This window comes from Astyanax mexicanus, chromosome 24 (assembly GCF_023375975.1).
Source record: "Astyanax mexicanus isolate ESR-SI-001 chromosome 24, AstMex3_surface, whole genome shotgun sequence".
Lineage (NCBI taxonomy): Eukaryota > Metazoa > Chordata > Actinopteri > Characiformes > Acestrorhamphidae > Astyanax > Astyanax mexicanus.
This window is the reverse complement of record NC_064431.1, coordinates 2799607-2825502: the sequence shown is the minus strand read 5'-3', so window position 1 is coordinate 2825502 and position 25896 is coordinate 2799607. Positions and strand designations below refer to the sequence as shown.

Here is a 25896-nt window from a genome sequence, read left to right as displayed (position 1 = left end):
CTTTCTCGTTTTCTGTCTTTCACAGACATATTCGGTCTCTTTCAAGCTTCTGCCAGAGTGTCTGTATGTTAGTTTGTAAAGAATGAACCAGTAGAACTGTTAGAACTGTTAGAACTAAAGGTCGGAAAGCAGGTCGCAGTTCTCGCGAGCGTTGGTCGCGGCCGCCTCGGAAAACTTACAGAGTCTGGTTTTACTTCTTTAAAAAGATCAAAAATCAAGGACAAAATGTTTTCAGAGATACTTTAGCCTTTGTTATAAAGATACAGCACTGAGTGCTGGATGAAGTTAATCCTTAAACTTTTACCACTGAACCCACTGAACTGCCACGTTGTAGCCTCAGAGTCCGCTCTATACCACAAATGCTGATGAGAACGGCGCCTGCTTTGACCGGTGTTCTGTCGAGTTGTGCTGCCTTGTCAAACCGTGCTTCCCTAGTGCTTATTTAAGGTGTCGGTAAAACGCGAAATCAACTGGAGATCCGATTTAAACCTATAGTTACTACTTACACAAGATAGCCTACGCTAAATAGCTCCTGTAAAGAGAAGCTGTTTGCTCCTTCTTAGCTAGTGGACAGTGTCTTCTCTGCTACAGCCCGGCTTTGGCGCTGTCTGTGGGCGAGTCCATGAAATCACTGGTTGACTTCGACACCCTAAAATCTCTCTAAACAACTCGTATTTCTGAGGCTTCTCTTTTTTTTTTTTTTTACAAGCTACTGCAGACAAGTGACGCTGAATAACAGTTTCATGTGCAGCATCATAAACAACTCAGAAAGAGAACTGCTGTATTTCACAAGAACAAGTGGTTTTTAGTGGAAGGAGATGTTTAACTACTGATCTATTTAAAACATTATTCCACATTATTTATAGGAACATTAATGATTATATTACTACATACATGATCAGGGTGTATCATCAGATATTAAGAAAACACGCAAAGTTTAAGTACCAGCAACTGCTGTCAGTTTTTATTTGAACTGTGTGGTTCATCACGATAATCTGTAAGAGATGTATGTAGCCTCCAATTCTGCCCATCGCCATTCTCCCAGTCCCATTTCCACACTCAGGGTTGTCAAGTGTAGAACAGCGTAGAATAGCATACAAACAGTGTGCAGCAGCCATGTTGGTATACAATGAATGGCCCTATTTGAGTAATAAGTTTGAATCCATATTATGAGAAGCAAGAACTACTCTAAGTAAGAACTTAGTTAATAAAAAACATAAATAAGAAACTTTAAGAAATGAAGCTCAGTCAAAACGACAAAAGATTTTAAGAACTTTGAAAGTGTCCTCAATTGCAGTTGCAATGAACAAAACGACCAAAAATGTAGAAACGGTGAAACTGGCACTCATCAGGACCACCCCAGGAATAAAAAAAAAAAGTTACCTCAGTTGTTCTTAACTCAATGTAGGAATAAAAAATAAGAACAAAAGAGAAGATCGATATTTCTTTCTGTTTAATCTTTCGACTGGTATTCTTTAATGAATGGTAATTTTCATCATTTCTTTTTTGTATAAAATGTACTTTATAACTAGTTTCTAAATAATTGAGCAGATCTAACCCATTATAACACGTTAATGTGCTGTACAGGATTTGGTAAAAGCGACAGAAGCGTTTTTAAGGCCGCACTAAAGTGTTGCTGGAGGATCCCGTGGCTTTGCTTTAGGGTAATAAGTGTGCGTCTGATATAGTGCTAACCACATCCACGGCTCCCTGCTGCTGGGAGAGAGGATACCGCATGGTTAGAGTGCAGAAATCAGACCCCTCTGCAGCCTGAAACCCGATCCCTGATGCCTTCCCTCAGTCTACTGCCAACCAACTGTCACTGCAGACCCGGACCAAATCTGATTCTCCTCAGCTAATAGTCTTAAGCAGCTCAGAGTCTTCGGCCAGAAAGCGTCCCTCTCTCTGTAAATCAGACCGTCTGTTTTAGAAACAGCTTAAAAATGATTTTACCAAATTGAAAATCTCTGGAATATAATCAAGAGGAAGATGGATGATCACAAGCCAACAAACCACCAAGCTGAACTGCTTGAATTTTTGTACCAGGAGTAAAGCAGCATAAAGTTATCCAAAAGCAGTGTGTAAGACTGGTGGAGGAGAACATGATGCCAAAGATGCATGAGGGCAAACTGTGATTAAAAACCAGGGTTATTCCACCAAATATAGATTTCTGAACTCTTAAAACTTATAGATTATGAATACGAACTTGTTTTTTTCTTTGCGTTATTTGAGGTCTGAAAGCTCTGCATCTTTTTTACACAAACATATACCTATAAACGGCAAAATCGGAGAAACTGATTCTGAAACGAAAGTGGTCTCTATTTTTTTCCAGAGCTATAGATGTAGAAACTCTTTGTACCGTATATAAAGTGCAATAAACTTAAATTTTCTGGTCTATTTTCATACACAAGGTCCACCAGATTATAGGGCACATTATAAGGCGTATAAATCTAGTAAGGAATGCGGGCGTTGCCTTGTTTTCCTTCTAATTCATCAGGTCTCACCGCTAGTAAATGCCGTCTGACAGCGCTAAACACGTTAACCCTGCGTGTTCCGGTAAGCCAGGGCGATATAAGCTAACGATTCATTTCAGGTAGCTTGTTTTAACATGGTAAACACGCAAACTTCAGTCCGATACACTCGCCTCTGAACGGCTAAAGAGCTAGCATGCTTAGAGTGGTTAGTGGCTAATGCTAATGCTGCTCCAGCAGTGATAGCCAGGGATAGCAGCAGGCTACAGGCTGATAATACTTACCTCTGAATGTTGAGAGAGCTAACACTTAGCGTGGTTAGCGGCTAATGCTAATACTGCTCCTGCTTTGGTGCTGGAGAAACTTCACTGAAAACTCCTGTATAACTCTGTACTTTAGCGGAGTGGCTTTACTGCTTCTTAATACCTGACTGGTAGAATTCATACATAAGGTGTACGGACGATTTTTGGAAAAATTAAAGTATTTTAATTGTACCTGATTCCATTATGTTCCTGATAATCCTCACTGTGTCTCAAATTCCAGTTATTTCATCATATTTTTTGGCATATGCAGCGTGTGGCACAGCTGCAGATGGGCTAATGTAGCAGCTAAGGATTGGTGAACCAGTGCCTCTATTGGACCACACTTTGACATGATGTTTTTATGCTAATTTGTGCTCTGGAGATGGATTGGCTTCACTCAGAAAGGCAAACGTTTGCCGCCTAATTGGCTGTGCGAGTGTTAGCTGCTGAAATTTACACTTCGCACCTCAGAGAGCTCTCTGTTTATTTCGCACTTTATTTCGGCTATTTCCGACAGTGATGGAGCGGTGCTGGTAGTGTGAATGTGCTAATTCACTGATTTTAACTGACGGCAGTTCTGCTTTTTCCTCAGAGGTGTGGAGAAAAATTTAATTGCATGCTTTAAACAAAAAAAAAAAACTGTAAAAATACAAAAAAGGCCAGAAAATACATATTTTAGTGTAGGTTTCTTTGAAAATGTTCTGCATTATAGATTAATACAACAGACAGCTGTACTGAACTTTGTCAAAAGTTAATTACTGTACTTTTCGTACTGTAAGGCACACTTAAAATCCTTTAATTTTGACTGATTGGCTTATTTCACATTACACCCAAAACATACCCATGTGATTAATTAAGAGCATTAGTACATGCCTTTTGTGTGTTTTGAGCTGTGCAAGGTGTACTTTTCCCATGGTTATGAAAGCAAAGACAAACCGACACGCCTTAATTAAATCAAGCTGCACAGTTCACTGCTACAGTAGACTCTTAATAGAAATAATACAATAAACCTCTTTTCCAAAGCTAATTACCGTATTTTGTGCACTATAAGGTGCATTTAAAATCCTTAAATGTTCCTAGAAATCATCAGTGCGCCTTATAATCAGGTGGTTCTTATGTAAGAATTCTACCAGTCAGGTATTGAGGAGCAGTAAAGGCACTCCACTGAAGTACAGAGTTATACAGGAGTTTCAGTGAAGTTTCTCCATCACCAAGGCTGGAGCAGTATTAGCATTAGCAGCTAACTGTAGCGGCTCTAGCTCTTTCACCGTTGAGTATGAGTATATTGGACAGAAGTCTGTGTGTTTACTGTGTTAAAACAAGCTTCGTGGGACGAACCACTAGCTAAATTACCGGAATCATCAGGGTTCCTCAGTGTAGCTCTGTCGGGCAGCATTTACTAGCTCTATATATAATATTAAATCCTCTTGAGACCCTGCGTCCTCGTATGTGGACATTACATTTCTGCTTCTCTGCACTGTAATACTTAATTTTTTAGAACATTAATCATTTGGCCTCATATGGAGACCATGCTCATACCATCTAGTGGTCACATGACAACATTACTCTCAATTGATTGAAAACAAGATGGCGGGAATCCCAGTCAGAGGTTTCTACAGCCAGTAAAGGCAGAAATATGGGCAAGATAAAAAAAAATATCATCGTTTATTTACTTACTGTGAGAAGATAACATTTTGTTTTTGGACTAATTGCGTCCCAAAACCCCAAAAAGTTAAATAAACTATAAAAAGTTTAGTTTTTATGCTTGTTAGGTCCAATTAATCCCAAGTAGTTTGCAGAATTAAAAAGGCATGCCAAGCAAAAGTCTGGGTCTCAAGAGGTTAATATTAATAATAATAATAAGAAGAAGAGTAACAAAAAAAAGTAAAAAAATAAAATAAAAGGATCCCAAACACTTTATGATGAGTCTGTACATACTGCTGTCCCATGACATTTGACATGTCTACAATAAACTCAGATAGAGGCAGGATAAACTGCCTGAAAAAAAAATGCTTTTTGACCTTTTGAAAGACAAGTTTTCTGTATAATCAGGACCTTTTTATTTAGAGGGAATGAAATGATGAGCAGAACCAAATCGGCCGAATGTGAATAGATAAAAGCTGAAGCCATCAGGGGCTTTAGTGAGGATATTAGATGGAAATTATGTTGTCAGTTCCACTTTATTTATGATGATTCACGCCGCTGGAAATCCAGCTCGAAATGTGAGGGCAGCTCACACGCGCTCTAAACGAGATCCAAATCAGATCTGACATTTTAGATTAAACAGAACTGAAGGTGAATTCAATTTTAACACAGATGTCGCAGGAGGTCTCTACATTTCACTGACTTTCACACTTAAAGAAAACTGGCATACAAATCCCTATACACTCACTGATAAATAATAAAATAAATAAATAAAAACACAGTTTAATCCAGACTATGAAGAAACACATGAGGAATCAATCAATAAATCCATCAATCAATCAATCAATCAACCTTTATTTTGACTCAGTTGTACAGTGAGGGCAACCCTCATTTTCAATGAAGCCGAACATTTACAGAAACAGGGATTGACATGACAGAGAAAATAATAGCTAAATGTAATGATTTTAAAATAACAGTAAATAAAATATAAAAAAGATAAACGTTAAAAATATAATTAGAATAAAAAAATTAAGATAAAAAGAAAATAAGATTAAAACAAGAAAAATGCGTTAAAATTAGCTAAAACTAACTTTTACGTAATGCAATAAAAATACAAATAAATAAATGAACTAAAATAAGAAAATAAAAGCAATAATAATAATAATACAAATAATAGTAATAATAAACAAAAATCAAAATAAGTTTAAAAAAAGCAATAAAACAAAACTATTTAACATAATAATAATTAAAATAATTTTAATAATGATTAAAATAATAATAATAATAATAAATAAGGAAACAAATAAAAAGTAAAAATAATACATTAGATTAAGTAAAACAGTTACAGGCTGTCTGAAGGTGGTTAGACATTAAATGTTTAATATGATTTAGTGATAAAATCGTATCAATCAAGGTGCGCAGAGTAACTATGATCGCTGGAGTAGAGATCGCTAACTCGAATCCCGGTCTTTCAGCTTACCATCAGCTGCCGGAGTCCTGAGAGAGAGGACAGTTGGCCTTGTTCTCTCTGGGGGGGTACAGTAGATGGCGCTCTTTCCTTTCCCCTTATTACTCCTAGGGTGATGTGGATCAGCTCAAGGCTGCATCTGTGAGCTGCTGTATCAGAACCTTAGAACCGAGTCACTGGAGCAATCACATTTTACATTCATTATTTTATTTATAATTAAATATCCATTATTAAAAGTTTCAGTCTTAAGAAGAAGAAGAAGAAGAAGAAGAAGAAGTAACTGATATATATTCACAGAATACTGTGGTGACACACACACGCACGCACACACACACACACACACACACACACATACACACACACCCACACACCTGCAGTGAGCTCGGTTGCCTGGACATCAGAGGCTTGTTGTTCTTGGCAAAGGCGTGTAAACAAATGTCAGGGAGTGTGGAAAAACACGCAAGAGCAGCCTTCCAGTGCGCACACACACACACACACACACACACACACACACACATACACACACACACACACACACACAGAAAGAGAGAGCTAACAAGATGTTGATCTCCTGGGCAGCCAGACAGGTTTTCAAACACAGTAATGATTTAATAAACAGGAGGGGAATATCCATCATCTACCTGCTTCAGGTCTTTATCCAAGTGTCCAAAAATTTTAAAGCCTTTAGCAATCGATAATCAAGTCATCAAACATGGACCATGCAGCTTGATTTAGGGTGCGTCGGTATGTCTTTGCTATCGTAACGACGGGAAAAGTACACCTTGCACAGCTCGAAACACACACATTTATCATGTTTAATTTATTAATTTTGGGCGTATTGTGAAATAAGCACGTATTTCTAGCACATCATTCCCTTTAAGAAGAATCATGTTCTGACTTTGGCGGATTGCTATTCTAACAGCGCAGCTACCTGGACGTGTCCAACGAACGCTTCTCAGCAGAGGAAACTGACCTGCTGGTTCACACTGTGTAGGTTGGCGAGCAGCTTATTTAAAAGAACAGTAATGTAATTTTATTTATTATTCTGTTTTTTATGGAATTTCTGATGGAAAAGTTGGGTATGCGCACTGCTGCATGCTTTTGTGGCACATCTGCGTAGCCAAGATAGCAATGGATATCTGACTGTTGGCTGCTGACTGTTGTCAGGATTTTAATCAGTCAGTAGCGCACCTGTGTTTTCTGCTGTGGACCACCACACCCATCAGTGTAGAGTCAAGGGTTTGAACACCTTAAATTCAGTGGTTTTTCATTACATTAAAATGTTCTGTATTGTAGATTAATGCTAAAGTCATCCAAATTATAAAGTAAAAAAACATATGTAATAATTTATTAAAGAAAAAGTGTTAAACAAACCAGAATATGTTTTATATTTTTGCTTCTTGGTCAAAGTAGCACCTCTTGCTTGACAAGATGACAGCTTTGCATAAATGCTGTTTATGAGGGGTGTGTGTGTGTGTGTGTATGTGTATTGCTGACAGATGAGCAAATACGCTCACACAGTTTGTCTAGTCCCTGTAGAGAAGAACTGCTAACAGATTAGGTCTCACTGGAGCAGATGAACCTATTGGTACCATGCCGACAGAACAGATCATCCAGCATCCACCATCATCCAACAGATCCATCTCAATCTTTTAAAAATGCTTATTATAGGTTTATGTTTGAGTAAAATGAACATTGTTGTTTAATTCTATAAACTACAGACAACATTTCTCCCAAATTCTAAATAAAAATATTTTCGTCATTTAGAGCATTTATTTGCAGAAAATGAGAAATGTCTGAAATAACAAAAAAAAAAAAGATGCAGAGCTTTCAGACCTCAAATAATGAAAGGAAACAAAAAGTTCATATTCATAAAGTAGTTTTAAGAGTCAGAAATCAATATTTGGTGGAGTAACCCTGGTTGTTTTTAATCAGTTTTTTTTTTTTTCATGCATCTTGGCATCATGTTCTCCTCCACCAGTCTTACACACTGCTTTTGGATAACTTTATGCTGCTTTACTCCTGGTGCAAAAATTCAAGCAGTTCAGTTTGGTGGTTTGATGGTTTGTGATCATCCATCTTCCTCTTGATTTTATTCCAGAGGTTTTCAATTTGGTAAAATCAATCAAATGGTCTCATTTTTTCCCCAGAGCTGTATATATTTATATTAAAGTGATTTTCAAGGCTCAAAATATATCGGATAAGCATCCTGTTGGACAGCTATGATATATACATATATTGTAATTATACATATACATATATTCAAATATTGTAATAAAACAAACCGTGTGTGTGTGTTTGTGCGTGTGTGTGCATATTTCTCTGTATAGTCGAGGGATGAGCTGAAGTGGTGTCTGATTACCCGTAATTGTTCCGCCCATGACAACCTCTCTCATCCATCCATGCATAACAGGGCTTTCACTGAGGCTCCGCTCGGCCCTGTTAACAGCCCTGATCTGTGTGCTCTGCACCAGAGTGTAGTCTCCACTGTTTAATGCAGTTCTCAGTACAGTATGTTGAGTAGTATATTTATATTTGTTTTATTTTGTCTTGTTTTCGATTGATTGATAAAAATGAACTACAGGAACAGTGAAGTAAAATTTAGACTCCTTCTTCTTATTATTATTATCTATCTATCTATCTATCTATCATCTATCTATCCCCTTGGCCTGACCACTGAACCCTTGCCCTTTGTTTTGCATATTCATGCTTATTAAGAATTAATATTACTTACTATATTACCATAGTTCAATGTGTACTTTTAATGTTTTATTGCCATTTTTCTTCATAACAAGCATAAAAAAGATCGCTAGTACGATGTCTCAGTATCTAGCTAACTAGCTAACTATCTATCCTGTTCCACCTTAAATGGTGCAACAGATAGCAGGTGCTGCATCATTTAAGGTGGAATGAAAAAATTGAAATAAAATAAAAGCTGATAGATTTTTAGTTAGTTAACCAGCAGCTAAGGTACAAAACTTCATTTCTCAGGGAACAGGAGAGTTGAGGTGCACATTGAATTCTGCGTGATTTGATCAGCCGTGGTTTTATGTTTTTTGGATACAATCCGGGTTAGCACCCGAACATCCCTTTCAGACAGCTTCCTCTTACAGCGTCCACAGTTAATCCTGTTGGATGTGGTTGGTTCTTCTTGGTGGTATGCTGACATTACCCTGGATACCGTGGCTCTTGATGCTGCATCACAAAGACTTGCTGTCTTGGTCACAGATGCTCCAGCAAGACGTGCACCAACAATTTGTCCTCTTTTGAACTCTGGTTTATCCCCCATAATGTTATAGTGTGCATTGCAATATTTAGAGCAGAACTGTGCTCTTAGCCTGATAATTGAAGCTTCACACTCTTACTGCTCTTACTGGTGCAATGTGCAATTAATGAAGATTGAACACCAGGCTGCTCCAATTTAGCCATGAAACCTAAAATCCCACACTAAAATGATGACAGGTGTTTCAGTTTCATTTTCCATTTTCCCTGTATAGTTAAAGTAAATGTAGGAATCACCAGCTTTTGGTTCGAACTGTGGTGTCAGAAGGTCTGGAACAACATCCTCCACATTTAACCAACCCATTATTGGAATTAAACACACACTTACACTAATGAATAGTCCAATAAGAACACACCTAAATTGCTGGGCTACAACCTCACTACCTGGAGAGGTTTCGTGAACCAGGAACCTTCCTGTATGCCAATCTTAGCATTCTGTTTGTCTTATCTTAATAAACCCGAACCCATATTCCAATCTCAAATCATGATTAAGCCTTTATTGTTTATATCATTCTAAAATAGATGCAGTTAAATGTTCCCCTTGATATTCATGCCTCATTATGCGTCAGGGCATTTTAGCATTTCTAAATGAATGACTTAATTTGCAGATAAATGGGCAGAGCAGGGCTTTTCATATTTGTTTTAAACAGGATGTCTTTGAGACGACTTTAAGCAGTATTTTCCTGACCTTCAGCTTGTGTCCAGCATATTCAAGTGAGTGCTGACAGCAGGGGCTCGGCTTTGGTGATATTTAATTGATTTCAAAGCTACTTGGATCTTGCCAACTACAGGCAGCTGATGGTATTGAGGGTGTGCTATCTTTTTATTTGAAGAAGTGATCATTTATCATTTATTTATAGCCCTGACTGTAAGGAGTAGTATTGATTGACAAGTTTACTCAGCTTTTCCCCATGTGGCTGGAATTACCTTCTTGTACTTCAAGAAATGTCCTCTGGCTGCACTGTATGATGTTGTGGGTCTTCCAGAGCAGATACATTACTTTTATTGCAGTCATGAACATGAGCTCATATGAAATATCCACTAGTAGTAAAACTGATTTGTTAGGGAAAGGCTGTTTGATTGCAGTTTTTCTTGAAATGTGGCCTAAAAAAGCCTGTAAGCCACAGTGCAAAGTCACTGTGGGGGTGGCCAGAAGGTAACTCAATAGCCTGGCTGAAAGGTCTGCAATCAATGGTGCAACATCATTGATGGCCCAACCAAAAAGCCTAGTGGGCACACCGTGAAGTCACAATACAGTCTGCCTGAAAAGCCTACAAGTCACGATGCAAAGTCACTAGACAGGCTGCCCACAAGGCACCCTAAGTTTGGCCTAAGGGAACCTGCAAGGGAGTCACTGTATGACTGGCCCAAATAAAACCATGTAAACCATAAGCCAAAGTCACACTAAGACTTGCCTAAAAAGCCTTCTAGGTGCAATGCAGAATCTATGGTTCTATGGCTGACATAAAACCCTTGCCATGAAGCAAAATCACAATGTGGCTTGACCACAAATCTTCTAAAACTTGATTTAGAAAGTTCTGCAAGCTTTGTTGCTGTGTCACTTTATGGCTGGCCCAAAAAGCCTGCAAGCCACAATGCAAGGTCTCTATATGGTTGGCCCAAACATCCTGCAACCAAAAAACACAATTAAGTCCCTAAAAAGCCTGCAGGCCATGAAATCTGTGGTGTAGCGTCACTCCAAGGCCGGCCTGAAAAGCCTTCAAGGCTCAATGCAAATCAATTATGGCAAGCCATGATGCAAAGTCATGCTATACCCAGCAAGAAAGGCCTACAAGCCATGATACAAAGTCCTGCTATGCCCTACCAGAAAAGCCTACAAGCCATGTTGCAAGGTCATGCTATACCCAGCCAGAAAGGCCTACAAGCCATGATGTAAAGTCATGTTATACCCAACCAAAAAGGCCTACAAGCCATGATACAAAGTCCTGCTATGCACAGCCAGAAAAGCCTACAAGCTATGATGCAAAGTCATTCTGTTCCCTACCAGAAAGGCCTACAAGCCATAATGTAAAGTCATTTTATACCCAACCAGAAAGGCCTACAAGCCATGTTGCAAGGTCATGCTATACCAACCAGAAAGACCCGCAAGCCATGATGCAATGTCCTGTAATGCACAACCAGAAAAGCCTACAAGCCATGATGCAAAATCATGCTATACCCAACCAGAAATGCCTAAAAAACATTATGCAAAATCATGCTATACCCAGCCAGAAAAGCCTACAAGCCATGATGAAAAGCCAGAGAGCTGCAGCATTGTGAATGCGACTGTTGAACCTACAGTCCTGTGGTCACTAACCTAGTGCTCAAACCACTGAGCCATCACTGCCCAGAAGAAAGTAGGACTTATACTAAGTGCAGCCTTATTAGCACTTCAGCTACAACACATCAGGCTACTTAGAAATATGCAACGGTTTGAGAGCGGGTTACTTTAGAGCTGCTGATATACACTGCTCAAAAAAATAAAGGGAACACTCAAATAACACAATATAACTCCAAGTAAATCAAACTTCTGTGAAATTAAACTGTCCACTTAGGAAGCAACACTGATTGACAATCAATTTCACCTGCTGTTGTGCAAATGGAATAGACAACAGGTGGAAATTATTGGCAATTAGCAAGACACACTCAATAAAGGAGTGGTTCTGCAGGTGGGGACCACAGACCACTTCTCAGAACCTATGCTGTCTGGCTGATGTTTTGGTCAGTTTTGAATGTTGGTGGTGCTTTCACACTCGTGGTAGCATGAGACGGACTCTACAACCCACACAAGTGGCTCAGGTAGTGCAGCTCATCCAGGATGGCACATCAATGCGAGCTGTGGCAAGAAGGTTTGCTGTGTCTGTCAGCGTAGTGTCCAGAGGCTGGAGGCGCTACCAGGGGACAGGCCAGTACACCAGGAGACGTGGAGGAGGCTGTAGGAGGGCAACAACCCAGCAGCAGGACCGCTACCTCCGCCTTTGTGCAAGAAGGAACAGGAGGAGCACTGCCAGAGCCCTGCAAAATGACCTCCAGCAGGCCACAAATGTGCATGTGTCTGCACAAACGGTTAGAAACCGACTCCATGAGGATGGTATGAGGGCCCGACGTCCACAGATGGGGGTTGTGCTCACAGCCCAACACCGTGCAGGACGCTTGGCATTTGCCAGAGAACACCAGGATTGGCAAATTCGCCACTGGCGCCTTGTGCTCTTCACAGATGAAAGCAGGTTCACACTGAGCACATGACAGACGTGACAGAGTCTGGAGACGCCGTGGAGAGCGGTCTGCTGCCTGCAACATCCTTCTGCATGACCGGTTTGGCAGTGGGTCAGTAATGGTGTGGGGTGCCCTCCATGTGCTCACCAGAGGTAGCCTGACTGCCATTAGGTACCGAGATGAGATCCTCAGACCCCTTGTGAGACCATATGCTGGTGCGGTTGGCCCTGGGTTCCTCCTAATGCAGGACAATGCTAGACCTCATGTGGCTGGAGTGTGTCAGCAGTTCCTGCAAGATGAAGGCATTGAAGCTATGGACTGGCCCGCCCGTTCCCCAGACCTGAATCCGATTGAGCACATCTGGGACATCATGTCTCGCTCCATCCACCAACGTCACGTTGCACCACAGACTGTCCAGGAGTTGGCGGATGCTTTAGTCCAGGTCTGGGAGGAGATCCCTCAGGAGACCATCCGCCACCTCATCAGGAGCATGCCCAGGCGTTGTAGGGAGGTCATACAGGCACGTGGAGGCCACACACAATACTGAGCCTCATTTTGACTTGTTTTAAGGACATTACATTAAAGTTGGATCAGCCTGTAGTGTGTTTTTTCACTTTAATTTTGTGTGTGGCTCCAAATCCAGGCCTCCATTGGTTAATAAATTTGATTTCCATTGATGATTTTTGTGTGATTTTGTTGTCAGCACATTCAACTTTGTACAGAACAAAGTATTCAATGAGAATATTTCATTCATTCAGATCTAGGATGTGTTATTTGAGTGTTCCCTTTATTTTTTTGAGCAGTGTATATACTTATATACACGAGGTACGTGAGTCTTTGACGACTAGTCTAAGACCTTTCATTTACGAACAGCAGGAAATGTAGAGCACTTATCTCTTTGTAGTCTAGCAGGAAGCAGTCATTTAGATAAGCATCAAATGTGGTGCATCACAATTGATGCAAATGGATGTGTGTGGTCTATAATCTCATGTACGACTCTAATGTAGTCCTGGGTTTCTGTTGTGTACTGCACAGTACATCAGACATTAGAAACTGTGACAAGAATAGCAAAAATACGGAAACCAGAGGCTGCTTTCTACTGTTGAGCCAAATGGTTTTTGTAGCTATTATGTTCTGATGTTGTGCCCAAGACCATGGTCAAGACTGTGGCTGTGGCTCAGAGTCTTTAGCCATTAAGCTAAATAAATGTAGCTGGTTGAATTTCCAAGCACAGCAGAGTAGGTTGGATTTGGATTTGTAGGTGGATAGCTAAACTAACTATAACCCACAGTTCTGTCAGTAGTGCAGCAGATAGAAGACATGCTTAGTTGCTTAGGCTAGTACAAGGAAGTGGGTTTACCAAATGAGTTGGCAAGCTATTGGTTTATGATTTGCAGACATTGTTGCAAACTGAAGAAAAAACATGGCAGCCAATGTTTGGCTTAATTTCTGCAGTTTTCTCTAGTCATTGCTTCTAATCAAATCTCTACTGTGTTGGTTGGCATTAACTTGTATTGGGCTAGTCAAGCAAACGTTTGCTAATGCTAATCTACACTTGCACCAGTTATTTATAGCCCTGACTGCAAGGATTAGTATTGATTGACAAGTTTACTCAGCTTTTTCTCCAATGTTCATTGCAGTCATTAACTTGAGCTCAAATAAAATATCCACTAGTAGTGAAGTTGACTGGTTGAGGACAGTGCTACACTGAGTTTTGCAATTAAGCACTATGAGAGAATAAGCAGAAGATGTAGGTCTACACTTTCACATAAGTAAACTGCTGGTTTTGGGAAGAGCTTGTTAATTGCAAATTGTATCAAAATGTGGACCAAAAAGCCTTAAAGCCGCTGTGCAAAGTCAATCAATGGCCTGGCTGAAACGTCTGCAAGCAATTGTGCAACGTCATTGAAAGTCTAACCAGACTGACTGACTACCAGTTATGCAGCAGTTAGTTAGTATCACGATGTAGCTAACTATAGCTAGGCTATAGTAAGCTTAGCCAGCAGGATACAGATGCAAAACCAATGCATAGATCCAAAGCTTTTTTTTTTTTTTTTTTTTTTTGAAACGCCAAACCAAAATCATTGGTAGTACAAATAAGGTACACTGAAATCTCCAACCGAAGCCATTGTAAGAACTACATGAGTGGTCTGATGACTTGAGACCAAGAAAAGACATTTTATAGAAGTGCTTTGAACTGATGCTCGACTGAAAAGCCCGGCACAATTACCTGGCTTTTAGTGTTCTGGTCTTCTGGTCTTGAAGAGAGCTGCAATTATCTCCTCTCGAGCAAATGTGCTCCCTGCCGTTGAGCTTTAACCGACTTGAAAGCGAGTCAAGATTGACATTTCTATGCTTGTAAGTGACCCCAGAAATCCAGAAACACAATAGAGTTTTTGGCCAGAGAGGATGGAAGCACTGCCGCTATATAACAAGCTGGTAGAGGGGCTGTAAGTTCTGAGTTGAGTGGCTTTCAACGCTCTCCTTGAGATGCCATCTGCTGGGAAGGACTCTTGGCTCATTGTTGTGGCTGGATTGTAAAAAACCTTTATCGCTTGGTGACTGACCTTTTTTTCTTGAATGCTTTCTAGATATTGCTAAAATCATACTCATATAACCACCACCTTTCGCTTAAATGAATGCAATAAGGTGGACTTCTGGTTTGATTGGCATTATGACCTATATCTCATATAGGAACGCATATTGAACAGTGATAGAAGTAAAGTAGGCAGAAAAAATACCTTGTTAGCTCATGTCGAAATTAAGGAGCAATGTTCTTCAGAGGAAGTGGTCTAAAACAGCAAGACAAGACAACCATTAAAAAAACACCATGACCATGACCATGGCCGTTGCTCAAAAGCCCAACTGTGGCATTTTATCCAGTCTGGGTATTGAACCCACGACCCTGTCATCTGAAACGTAATGAGATGGTCTGCTCTATGGCGCATTTCCTGTTAGCATCACAGCACTGCCATTCCTGTTCTTGGCATTTCCTCATGAATCACAACCTTGCCGAATTCACAGCATGAAGAGACTTGCAGAGTATCTTGACTGGCATAGGATCTACGTGAAGCAATACTTACGATCTTGACACATCCTTGAAATAACTTAATAGCTGTGTCCCAATTTATGAGCTACATCCTTGAAGGAAGTGTTCTACCAATACGTAGTCCTTAAAACCAGCATAGAGCGCAAAGGCTGTACCATAACCCTGTCGTGATCAACACTGCTGCTTTCATTGACATGGAAAAGGACACATCCAGCCATATACAAAGGCTTTTAAAAATGGGACAGCCACGTTGATATTTAAATGTGGGCTCCAAATGATGACCAATTATAACTCAAACTCTGACTTCTCCATGGACTGAAATAGGGATGCTCTGTGCTTTGTAGGCCACATTCATGTTTCTACCTCAATCCTAGACTTTTGGAAATGACCTCACACTAGTAGGTCTCCCAGAAACTTCCCAAAGATGTGGATACCTCCTCTTTGGCAGTTAGTTTTAAATGCAGTTCAAAATTCTTTGTTTGCATTTTGAGGGCCATGCCCATGCTTTTCCCCATAATTTCAGTTTTTTTTTAGTACTGACCTCCAAGCAGAAGGTCCCTCATAAACCATCCTTCTAGCTGGGACCACCTCCTGTTCGGAAATCACTTTGAGATGCAGTGCTTTCATGCTTTTACCACAATCATGAACTTTTAGACCCGACCTTCAACTAGGCAGTCTTTTAGAAACCATCTACACAGTTGTAACCACGATCTACTCAGAAATTACATTGGGATGCAGTTCTCTGTCGCTTCAAACTACTGCACTTGTGTTGTGAAGACTACATCCATGTTTTTTTTTCCCCAGTCCTAGACTCAGGAACTACACCTAGTTCTCAATCAATCAATTGAAAATTATTTTTCTGCGTTTTAAGGCCTCATCCATTCTTCTCCCTTCCTTCAATTCTAGACTTTCAGCTGGAATTGAAGCCATCTCCTGTGTGTCAATTACTTTTCGAGGCCCTTCTCAGCTAGTTACACATTTCTCCCTCAATCATAGAGTTTCAGAACTGACTTCCAACTTGGCAGTATCTCAGTTGTGACCACCACCTCCTGTTTGGAAATTGGAACATTTGGGATGCAGTTCTCCATCAATTGAAGGTCACATCCAGGCTTTTCCCCTGTAATTGTAGGTATTCAGCACTGACCTCCAACTAGGAGGTCTCTAAAGAACCGTCCCCAGACCTGTGACCACCTCCTGCCCATCATTTACTTTCAGATTTTGCTCTTGTCCATGGGCTAAAATTGCCTTGTCTGCATTTTGAAGGCCACCTCCACACATTTCCCCCTCAATTATAGACTTTCAGAACTGATTTTCAACTAGGCAGTCTCTCAGAAACCTTCCCAGTTGTGACCACTTCCTGTTTGGCAATTGGAACATTTGGGATGCAGTTCTCCATCAATTGAAAATCTGCACTTGTGTTTTGGAGGCCACATCCATGCTTTTCCCCTGTAATTGTAGGGATTCAGCACTGACCTCCAACTAGGAGGTCTGTCAGGAACCATGCCCGGCTTTGAGCTTTTGATCACCTCCTGTTTGGCAATTGCTTTTAGATGCAGTTGAAAATGCCTCGTCTGCATTTTGAAGACCTTGTCCATTTTTTCCCCCTTCAGTTCCAACTAGGCAGTCTCTCAGAAACCTTCCCAGTTGTGACCACCACCTCCTGTTTGGAAATTGGAACATTTGGGATGCAGTTCTCCATCAATTGAAAATCTGCACTTGTGTTTTGGAGGCCACATCCATGCTTTTCCCTTTTAATTGTAGGTATTCAGCACTGACCTCCAACTAGAAGGTCTCTAAGGAACCATCCCCAGAGCTGCGACCACCTCCTGCCCATCAATTACTTTCAGATAGCGTTCTCCATGGGCTAAAATTGCCTTGTCTGCATTTTGAAGGCCACCGCTACACATTTCCCCGCCAATTCTGGACTTTCAGAACTGAGCTCTAACTAGGTCTCTCAGGAACCATCCCCAGAGTTGTGACCACAGCCTGCACGAACATGAATTACTTTCAGCTGCCATTCTCCTTGGGCTGAAAATGCCTTGTCTGCAAGTCGTTTCCATGCTTTTATCACAATCCTAGACTTTCAGAACTGACCTCTAGTCAGGAGGTCTGTGAATCCCCTACTGCTCGCTCTAATATATCACTCCTGCTATGTCGATTGCTGCTCATCACAGGAAAGGTCGCTTGTAAAAAGTTCAGCACCGACGTGAGAGCTAGTATTCCTCCCACTGCGATAAACCCCCAGAGCAACAGCGTGATTCCTCACCTGCAGAAACCCTGGCTGCCAGACCTGCCACAAATTGAGCCGGCGTAAGCACAGTTGACACAGGTTTGTAGCCAAGATCACAGCTGGAGTAATGGTTCAGGACAGGCAGACACATTAAATTGGATTCGGGGAGGAATTTAAGTCCCAGTAGTGGTTTAGTGGTCTGGGTCTAGTGGAGTTTAATGCATGAATTAAAGAGAAAAAGAAAATAAATGAAAAATAGAGGGACCAATTGCAAAGAACCATACGCCAAAGAAACACAGTAAAATCATATTTCTGCACATAAGCCGATTACACATATAGGTTTTCCAGCCATGCCACATTGTTCCGTGCCTCGGTGCACTTGGACGAGAGCACATATTTAAAGAGAATGCGTTTTGGAACGGATCGCAATTATCCACCACATGATAATTCAGATGTCCAATTGGCCATAAAGAAAGAGGCCACTGCCATCATTCGCTTCCAAAAGGAAAGCAGCCAATTTGGGTTCTATAAGATGCCCAGCCACTGGCAACGAATAGCTCGGCTACGGTTCCATGAAATTAGCTTTCGCTTTAAGACCTAATAAACAAAGCAAGCTAGTACATTTAACCCTTCAGCCTTAAAACCCCCATTTTTTAACCCATTTTTTCATCCTGTAGCCATGTACAACACATACCTCAAACTGTTTTTATTTTGCATATTAGTGTTTCAGTAACTTATGAATTATTAGTATTTATTAAACAATTCATAGACTTTAAAAGATAGTATGTATTGAATAGTAAGTAATTTAGCTATTTATAAGTTTATGTTTGAGTAAAATTAACATTATTGTTTTATCCTAAAAACTATAAACAACATTTCTCCCAAATTCCAAATAAAAATGTTTCAGTTCAGAAATCAGTATTTGGTGAAATAACCCTGGTTTTAAATCACAGTGCTTTTCATGCATCTTGGCATCATGTTCTCCTCCACCACCAGTCTTACACACTGCTTTTGGATAACTTTATGCTGCTTTACTCCTGGTGCAAAAATTCAGTAGTAGTCCAGTTTGGTTTGAAGGTTTGATGGTTTGTGATCATCCATCTTCCTCTTGATTATATTCCAGAGGATTTTATTTTGTAAAATCAAAAGAAACTCATCATTTTTAAGTGATCTCTTATTTTTTTCCAGAGCTGGAGAACATTTGTAGAGCATTTAATGGGTAGATACTGGACAGTTAGTTGCTACTGGATAATAAATACATTAATAGTAATTAGTAGATACTGAATCATTAACTTCTTAAATAATTACTATGTATAATAATTCTCAGATTTTTTTATAGTCACCACGTATTGAATAGTCTCAGTCTGTGTAGTAAGTAATTAATAAGACTGAATAATTTGTAATAAATAGTAGGTTTTAAAATGTAAAATTCTAATATAACTCTGGGGTTCATGGGGTTGAAACTGGTTTATATGCAGTGTGTCTGCTTCAGCTTAGATCTGGGGGAGTCGGGCTGTGGACCTTCAGTCTGAATTTGTGTTTGAGTTTTTCTGGGGGGAACCCGGACTCACAGTGTATTTGTGAGATGGATCTAATTCCCGAAGTGAAAGTATTGCTTCCTCTGCCCCTGAATAATCCAGCAGTCCAGCGCTTTGTTCCGGCTGTAAAACAGAGGAGCAGTAATATGAAATGAATCTGCAGCACCACGTCTTACATTCTTATTCTTATTACTCTTATTTTTTTAGATTTTTTTTTTTTTGACATTCAGGTCATTAAATTCAGTTCAGTTTCTTGTTTATGTTACATTTTAAACAAGTTATAAAGAAAAGATCTCTTACATAAAGATAAATAGTAAAAAAAAAAAAAAATCCCATGCACCAGCTCTATTCTTATCAGTTTCAGTCACTTTCAGAATGAGCCGTTTAAGGGCTCTGTCACTTTTATGCAAATAAGCTGTTGCTGACCACACCCTCATGTTTATGCAGAGTGTTTGTTAAATGGCAAAACACAAGCTAGTTCATGCACAAAACTCATTATTTAAAAGTTCTTACATCTCTCTCATCTGATTTGCTGACTTGACACGGACAATAGGTACAGATCCCTCCCTCAGAAGAAGTCTGCTGGCTAACCCTGCTGTGTACTGTCTGAGGTTCTCAACTAAAATGATCGAAATTGCGAATTTCCAACTGTAGATTTTAGTGGGTCGGGGCTCTGGTGTCTGATGTGGAAGATTTTTTTGGAGATTAATGCAGCTTTTTTGTAGTCTAGTCTGTGGGTATGGACATTGTATGGTCGTTGCACAACAAGCTAAAATACTGATGAAGTTCAATCATATATAAAGAAACACATAAGAAAACACAAATGGACATATCCATATCAGCAAATCATATGGAAGTCCATATAATATATAATCTGTATATGTACTATCATACTATATATTGTATTATACTTTATATTTTCTAGTCAAAAATGTAAGTATTGTGGCAGGCCTAATTGTGTATGGACGTTTAGAACAGTAGTTTAAGAGCAAAACATGGCTTAAAATAATGAATTAAAAATAGATAGATAGAAAGACAGACAGACACAAAGACAGACACTTTATTGGTCTTGGAAATATTTTGGAAATTCTGGACATCCAGCAGCAGGTATACATGGTACACAAAAGTTACAAAAAAGGAAAGATATAGCAATACATATATATATATATATATATAAATTAAAAAAGGAAGTATAAAAGTGCAGTCTTTAGTATCTGTGTAATGTATTTAATGTTTTTTTTTTTTTTTGCTTTTTTACATCATTTAAATTTGTCAGTTTTTCATAACACTGACTCAAAAATTAAGTATTGATAAATAGATCAACAGAAATGCTCCAAATTTCTCATTAAACTAGACTAAAATCTTTTTTTACATTTATTTTCATTTACAGTTTTGGGAGGTTTTGTTTTCTTTTTCATATAAAGTTGAGGTTTTAGAGATAAATTAATATCAGTAATAAATTAAAGCACTACATTAATGGGCTGTTGCATTATAAAACACTGTCCTTGGTAAAAATGTAAGCCTGTTAGATCTGATTCCCTGTCCGGTTCTGATTACACTGGCAGCACTAGGGCTTATATCATGTGAGTCACAGTGAATTCTGACAGCCTCGGGTTGGAAACCGGTCACGACTCCCGGCGGTTCAGGATCGGATGATCTGGTGCCATTTGCTGGGCAACAGGGGGGCAGACGGGCTGTGGTAGGGGGTGAACTGGATTTTCCACAAAGCATCTGCTGTTATAAATGTTCTGTATAGGCAGGAGAACAATAGTGAACAATGCATTCTTATATTTTTCTCTCTCTTTTTCAGTCATAATCCGTCTGTATCAATATTTCAGCAGTAATGAAAGTCACCGTATTAAACATTAAATTGCTTATTGATGGATTATTCCGCTAGGCGTTGCTAGCAATGTTCCTGAACAGTAAAATCAGACCTGACCCACCCAAATGTAATAGCAAGGCAGGTCTCAGACACAATAAAACGGCTCTAATGACAAAAAGGACAATACAAGGGGTAGTCAGAACGATCAGGGTCAAAACCAGTAAACAGCAGCAAAGGAGAGAAAACATACCATACACGATTAAAGGAGAACTCGCATGTAAAATGTACTTTTGGTGAAGTAAAACATAATAAAGAGTACTTACCCATGTTGATCCAGTGTATGTATATGGGGCATATTTTGCCGCTGCAGATAAATTGCTTTTTTTACACCAGAATCCAGGCTCAAAGTAGCTCTACAACTCATTGGTAGAATCCGGAGAGCCCTGGCATTTAAAACCAAGCACAAAAAAACGTATTAAAACCATAAACAGTGTTTTTTAAATCTCTTACTTCCTTGTTTTATATGTCAGGGCTCTCCAGATTCTAACAATGAGATGTGTAGCTACTTTGAGCCTGGATAATGTTGTAAAAACAGATTTATCTGCAAATAAGCCCCACATCGTCCATTCTAAAGCATGTTTGGAGAAGCTGCTAAAAAATACAGGATCTCGTAAAGCTACAGGAGAACGGATGTGTGCTATTCGACAAAGTTTAGTACTCTTTATCATGTTTTATTACACCCAAAGTCAATTTTACACCTTAAAACAGTCCAGGGGTCTTACACAGACAAGGCAATATCAGAGAGCAACCCAAAATCAAGGTCGGTAAATACAGCAAACAGGGTCGGAAAGAGAAACGTGTTGTATGAGGAAAATCCATCAACACTTAGCACAGGTGAAGTGGAGTGAGGGGTTTATATAGACCAGTAAACAGGTGCTTCCTGGAGGTGCCGTGTGCAGTGTCATGTGATTGTTAGAGTCTTCGTGTGTGGTGCATCCTGGGTATCGTAGTAGAGAGGTAACAGGTAGAGATGGATAAGTGTGGGAGTGCCAGGGGTGACACATAAACTGTTGTCATGCGCCCGAGCATGATTTAAACCCAACATTTTTTAAAAGTAGAAAGTAAGTAGAAAGCAGCACTAAAACTGTGCTTTTTGAAAACATTTTCAGGATGTTTGAATGAGTGAAATCTGTTCAGAGTGATGTTAAGTAGCATTGCAACACTGAAGAAGCATAGACCTGTTATTTAAGAGCATGTTTTATTAAGAATATCCACAAAATTAGGCTACAAGAATGATATGTGAATGACTTTCCTCTAATCTAATATAATTTAACATGGTTTAAGAATATAAAACACTTTCTAAACAAACTAACCAAACTTTTTTTTATATTGAGCTTTTAGCCTAAGAGCTAAAACACACAAAAAAACAGCAAGACGGCTTTACAGTGCACAATCACTAAACTGGAATAGACCAAGAACAATGACTTAATTTACAATGATTTTGCTCTAATCTAATATAATTAATAAGGTTTAAGCATGTAAAACATTTTATGGACAAACGAACATTTTAATTGTTAGCATTTTTAGCAATTTTTTTACTTTGCCGTATTGTGATGATCACATCATAGCTTTATATAGGATAAAAATAGAATTTAAAAACAGGCAGAGAATCTAAACTCTAATTGCATCAGTATTACCCCATCCTTAAACTTGTTTAATTCATATCTGCTGCATCCCTGTTGAGGAATTGAGGCTAAAGCACTTTTACCTCGACTTCTCACCACTATCTCACCACCATCACACAACCAACTGGTGCCCTGAGCCCTCTGAGTCATATCTCCACAGACCAAAACCCTCCAATCATTCTAACTTTCTTTATTTAAAGAAAGAGCTCTGATCCACTCCTCTGAGCCAGATGGAGTCTGAGAAAAAGCTTCTCAGAGTTCCTGAAGGCCACCTTTCAGAAATATGTGCAGCCTACCAGGATCTGAACACTGCTATCAGTTTAGTTTGGACTCTGCACTTTAGCACGTTACGTAGCTGCAGAATGAAATCAGGTTTAATCTCTTTAAAATGCTGTTTAATCATCCAATTACTCTTATAGTTTTACGGCAGGTTATATATTAAGTCCTTATAGGCAAGTCAGTGCACTCTGCAGCAGCTTTTCCTGGCTGCACAACCAGCAGTCTGATTGGCTCTTTTTGTTGTAGGGCAGTACATTATCTGTAAACATATATTTGAATTAAGTTATGAGAACTCAAATATATTTCAATTTCAGTCAATGTGGCTGATGTTATTCTATTACTAAAATAAAACTCATATTGTTGTTTTTGAAACAAAATCTCATGTCTCCAAGATCGAAAGATCACTTCACAGACCATAGCAACCACGTGAAATACCATATCAACCACATAGCTACACTTTTATAATTCATCAAGAAAGCTCTTTGTAATACCATAGCAGCCACTTTGAAAAACACCACATGAGACAGCATGGCAACCATGTGAAATTATAGCATTGCAACCTTAGTAATTATTTTTTATATATTTTTTTTATATTTAGTCAGGTTATATTTGTCTGATATTAAAATGTGCCTGTTAATCAGAAAAATGAAAAATCTAAAAAATGAAAAATGTGAAAAATGAAAAGTCTGAAAAATGAAAAATCTAAAAATGAAAAATGTGAAAAATGAAAAAAAAGAAAAATCTGAAAAATGAAAAGTCTGAAAAATGAAAAATCTGAAAAATGAAAAGTCTGAAAAATGAAAAATCTGAAAAATGGAAAATCTGAAAAATGAAAAATGTGAAAAATTAAAAGTCTGAAAAATGAAAAGTCTGACAAATGAAAAGTCTGAAAAATTAAAAATCTGAAAAATTAAAAGTCTGAAAAATGAAAAATCTAAAAAATGAAAAATGAAAAAAATTAAAAGTCTGAAAAATGAAGTCTGAAAAATTAAAAGTCTGAAAAATGAAAAATCTAAAAATGAAAAATCTAAAAATGAAAAATCTAAAAAATTAAAAATGTGAAAAATGAAAAATGTGAAAAATGAAAAAAAAAAATCTGAAAAAATGAAAAATCTGAAAAATGAAAAATCAGAAAAATGAAAAATCTAAAAAATGAAAAATCTGAAAAATGAAAAATCTGAAAAATGAAAAATCTGAAAAATTAAAAGTCTGAAAAATTAAAAGTCTGAAAAATGAACAAAAGTGATATGAAAAGGGGAAATAGTCAGAAGAGTCACCCCACCAGCCCTTGATACTGGCAACCGAATACTCAGTTAATAAATTAATCAACTTAGCCCACCATCACTTATCAATAACCCGGCAGCTGCTGCTTTATATTCATATTAGGTTTTGCCTAATGATGCTTCAAAACCCAGAAGCGATGGGTGAACTACAGTCCGTTGGCAGCTGAGATTAATGCTGAGAGCGCTGCTTCTTCCGGGTGAGGAATATGGATTCAGGGGGTTCTGAGGGTCTTCACCATTTATAAAATTTATCTTTGAATTGTCTTTGTGCTCTTTTTTGTGTTTCGAGACAAAAGGCCCTGAGATGAGTCAAAGAAACTCAACATGATAAATGAGCAGAATAATACAGGGCTTCAGTGCGAAAAGGGGACAAAGACCTTGACCATGATCATCTCTTTTTAAAGCCTTATTAATTCTAATTAATTTAAATTAATATAAATTCATATTAAAGATCAGTGACTGTGAGTCTCTCTAGATGCCAGAATAGACATGATGTTACAAAAGAAAGCCACAAATCTCAGAACTGGAGAATTGGGTTATAGTAAAAAAAAAAAAAAAACAGTAAAATATTAAAATATTGAAAAATTTAGGCAGGAATTAATTTATTCGCTCAGTAATAAATTAAGAGTAACCTTTATTTTCAATGCTGTCAAGCATTTTCAATTTGAAGGGACTGAATTTTTTTTATTTATGTAATTACAATAAAAATATATAATAATTTAATAGTTAAAATAAAGTGTTTAATGAGGTTAAACTGAAATAAGGAACTTAATAAACAAAGCTAGCTCATATTATTATAAAAAAAAAACGTATAAACTTGTATAATCTTGGATAAAAAAAAAAAAAACTTGGATATGTTTGCCATTTTCCACATTTGAATTATAATAATAGTGGATATGACACAGGATGGATTGTTCACATTGTGCCAGAATTTCGTGATGAATGGACCAATAGAAATGCTTCACAATGACGTAGAATAAATTATTCTTTTTTTTTTTTTTGCATTTTTTCTTTATAGTTACAATTTTGGAGAAATCCCAACACAACAGTTATATATAGATATACAGGGGTTATAATAATTGATTGTGGTGACGGACAGTTCTGGTGGAAACAGGAAAGTTGAGGTGCACATTGAATTCTGCTTTTCTGGTTTTATGTTTTTTGGATACAATCCGGGTTAGCACCCGAACATCCCTTTCAGACAGCTTCCTCTTACAGCGTCCACAGTTAATCCTGTTGGATGTGGTTGCTCCTTCTTGGTGGTATGCTGACGTTACCCTGGATACCGTGGCTCTTGATACATCACAAAGACTTGCTGTCTTGGTCACAGATGCTCCAGGAAGACGTGCACCAACAATTTGTCCTCTTTTGAACTCTGGTATGTGTCCCATAATGCTGTGTGTGTTGCAATATTTAGAGCAGAACTGTGCTCTTACCCTGCTAATAGAACCTTCACACTCTTACAGCTCTTACTGGTGCAATGTGCAATTAATGAAGATTGGCCAAACGGGCTGCTCCAATTTAGCCATGCAACCACGTTCAAGGTTAAACTCTGTTTTTCAAACGTACTTGAGATAAACGATCCTATTCTGCCACTTCTCCATTATCCTGATACAAGATATACATC

General features: G+C 38.6%; 1 protein-coding gene across 1 annotated transcript in view; it reads left to right on the top strand.

The window, feature by feature from the left end:
* LOC103030667 (E3 ubiquitin-protein ligase RNF123) overlaps positions 1–25896 on the top strand; it is a 587096-nt gene that overhangs the window by 157790 nt on the left and 403410 nt on the right. The gene's annotated exons all lie outside the window — the stretch shown is intronic.